This window comes from Elephantulus edwardii, unplaced genomic scaffold, assembly GCF_000299155.1.
Source record: "Elephantulus edwardii isolate Elephantulus edwardi_28Jun2011 unplaced genomic scaffold, EleEdw1.0 scaffold00370, whole genome shotgun sequence".
NCBI lineage: Eukaryota > Metazoa > Chordata > Mammalia > Macroscelidea > Macroscelididae > Elephantulus > Elephantulus edwardii.
Window position 1 is genome coordinate 872,719 of NW_006400120.1, and position 3,778 is coordinate 876,496.

Below are 3,778 nucleotides of genomic sequence, written 5' to 3' on the forward strand. Positions count from 1 at the left end.
AGATTCTTATGGGTGTCCATTTAAAAAAGACCAACATTGGAATGATTCAACAGAACATGGAAATGATCTAAAATATCATTAATATCACGTGCAAATGAAGCCATACTTGAAGAAAATGAAAAAAAAAAAAAACCAACAATAAATCCACAGGGATTAGAATTTCAAATGAGAATAACGTTGGGACCTCTGTGCTTCAGGATAAAGCTCAATATCAAACTTCTTTCACTGAGTCAAATCTGATGTACCATGACCCTACAACACAGATCAGAGTTCTTTAGAGGGGCTCCTGGGGTATATAATCTTTCTAGAAGCCGACTGCAGCAGGTATCTCCTGTGGAATGGCTGACGCATTCCAACATCTGTTTTTTTGTTCTTAACCATTGTGCTACCTCTCATACTTAAGAATAACCAAAACAAAACCCATTGCCATCAAATCACAGATTGGTGGGTCAAATATACCAGCCACTTCTGGGAAGACAGAAGTGGCAGTCGGCTTCCGTAATTATTTAGAGTCTTGGAAGCCATAAAAACTCAAAACCCAAACTCATTGATAGCGAGTCAGACCAATTCATGGCTGACCCTCCAGCAGGTTTTCAGAGGCTGTAATCTCCCTCAGAGCTACTGGTACCACCTTAGCAGCCCAACTCTATGGACAAAGCCACCAGAAACCCTATAGAAGAGTTCTACTCTGCTCTATAGGTTCATATACTTAAGAATACTGGTGGGAAAAAAAAGAAAAAAAAAAAAGAATACTGGTGGATCCTTCCCATTTGTGGGCAAGGTCCAATGGTGATGAATTTTCTCAAACATAATGCATGAGAATTATTGTATGAAACACATTGTGGATGAAGAATAGTGTGAAACAGAATGTATATATTTTTGTAAGAAAACCAACTAAATAATAACGTTAAAAAAAGCTACAATCTTCAGTAGGGATTACACTTCAAGATAAAGAAAATCAGAATCTTCACAACCAGTCCAATAAGCCATATAACGATAAATGGAGGAAATATTGAAAAGGGAAAAAAAAAAGAATACTTGCAGATAATCAAGCATTACTTTTGAGAAAAGGATAAGTCAATAATACGGATACGGAAAGTGAACTAATCTTTAGAGAGTAGATCCTTAACAGCCAGGGTGATTTGAGAGCTAATCCCTCTAAGACTTTTGAGTGGCACATTTCCTGTCAAATGCCATGTGGAAATGACCTCCAGGACATTCTTATTTGTCTTTGCAGGATTTAGCAAATTTAGCACTATGGTGTGCATTCCGCCATCAGAACCAAAGCTGCTCAAGGGCATGAATGAAGCCTCTTGTATTCACAGTGTATCTGTAAACTAGCCTGACACGGAGAAACAGACTTCAGCAAATGTTGAGCACTTCCCTGCTGCTCAGGAAAGGTTTGCTGAAATGAACTTTAAAAAAAGAATCAATATGCTGTATGAGTCCATGGGGGGGTGGTAGGGAAGGCTGGACAAGATGAGATATGAGAGGAAGCTTACAAAACTCTGCCTGTTTACTCAGAGTTGGTGAGGGGTTTTTTAAATTTTAGCAAAATAACCCATCCACAAATTCATTGTGCCTATTCTCTCTCTCTCTCTGTGTTTTGTTGTTGAATTATTCTCTCTTGACAGTATTGTGTGAAACTTTGTTTACAAAGTTTGGTGCTGACTCTGCCCCTGGCATCTCTGGTCAAGTCCCTCTAGGCTATCTTAAATTAATTTAATAATGCAATATGTTGATTTTCAAAATATTGACCTTTGCTGAATAAATTACATTTTAAATAAATTTTTATGTCTTGGTCTATTTGGATCTCTAGAACTTTTTGTTTATTTCAGAATGACTATGTGGTTTGGGGGGTTGTGGATTTCTGTTTTTTCTTTAGTCAATTCTCCTGCAGTACTAAGAGGCAAAAGAGGATGTTTTCATTAGCTACATCAAGGTCCCCAGTGCCTGGCATGCAGAGATGTCTTGCATCTGAAGCCATGGCAGAAAAAGCAACCTCTCTGGCCACCTGGCAGGTATTAAGGAAAAGAAGAAAACTGATTTGAGCAAGTTTTATCTTCTGAAGCTGATATTTGCTGGGGTTTACCAAGGTGGAGGAGTGATCTGAATTACTTACTGAATTATTTATAAAATTCTTACTTCTGATTCTAAAAGAGAAGTTTATAGCAACTACTTTCATACATAGAGATTTTTAGCACAGTTATTAGTTATATAACAATATAAACTAAGCAGTTGAATGAGAAATCTATAGACTAATATGTCTATTAATTAAACACACACACACATACATATTATAAACTTACGGATTTTTAGTATCTTTATTTTATTTGATTACATAGGTATTTTCACATATGCTTATGTATTTTCATGTGTCTACATGTATGCTTACATATGTGTTTGTTATATATTTGTATATATGCTTATTTATAGGTTTCTTAGATGTATGTTGTTCTAGAAACACAGCTACATCTTGAAAGAAAGATGAACAAAATCTCCTCTTTGAGGTTTAAATCCTTGAAAACTCAATGAAGGGTCAGCTCTAAGTCTGTTCTTGTTACTGTTGATTGCCATTGAGTTGAGCATGACTCATAGTGACATTATGAACATAAGTCTTGAATCCTATCTATAACTATCAACATTTATCAAAGTTCATAGAGTTTTCCAGGGGCATGTTTTTTCAGAAGTGGATGTACAGCTATGTATGCTGTTGTTGTTTTTGATTACCTTAGAGTCAAGCATGACTTATAGTGACCCTATGAATAAAAGGCCTGAAGCCCCTCTAACTATCAGCTTTTATCAATGTTCATAGAGTTTCCAGAGGCACGTAACTTTGGAATTGGATGCTACTCCTGCTTCCAAACATGTTATAGTATGTTATTGTTGTTATGTGCCATTAAGTCACCTCTGATGTATAGTGACTGTATGTACAGCAGCTCCGAACCCTTCCTTTTCCTGAGCCAGTCTCACTCATTCTGACACATCAACCCACATTGCCCCAGTTACTGTACCAATCCATCTCATCCTGGATCTTCCTCTCTTGCGCTGCTTGTCCACCCTTCTGATCATGATGTCCTTCTTCAAGGACCCATCTCTCCTGGCCACATGCCTGAAGTAAGTGAGGCAGAGCTTCAAAATCTTAACCACCAAAGAGAGACTTGGTTTCACCCTCTCCAAAAGAGATCTGTTTGTTTTCTTGGCAGTCCGTGGTATGTTCAAGACTCTTTTCCAGCACCACAAACTTGAAGGCATCTATTCTTCTGTCATCCTTAGTTATTGTCCAACTCTCTGAAGCTTAACAAGTAATTGAGAAGACCATGACCTAGATTAGGTGCACCTTTGTATCTAGACTGACATCGTTGCTCTTCAGCACTCTGGAGAGATCCATGATAGCAGATTTTCCCAGTGCAATTCGTCTTTTGATTTCCTGACTGCTGTTGTTAAGAGTGTTGATCCGAGCAAGCTGTAATTGCTAACAACCTCAATCTCTTTTTTATCTAATATGGTGCTGCCAATTGGCCCAGTGGTGAGAATCTTTTTCTTCTTGACGTTGAGCTTCAAGTCATATTGAAGACTATAGTCCTTGAACTTTTGCAGCAAATACTTTAGGTCTTCTTCCGTTTCAGCAAGTAAGGTTGTGTCATCTGCATATCATAGGTTGTTAATGAGTCTTCCTCCAATCTTATATATATGTACACATATATCACACACACCCACATTGATTTCATGTACAAATTTTAGTGAACCAAAAGAAAGTTTAAAATATAATTGACAG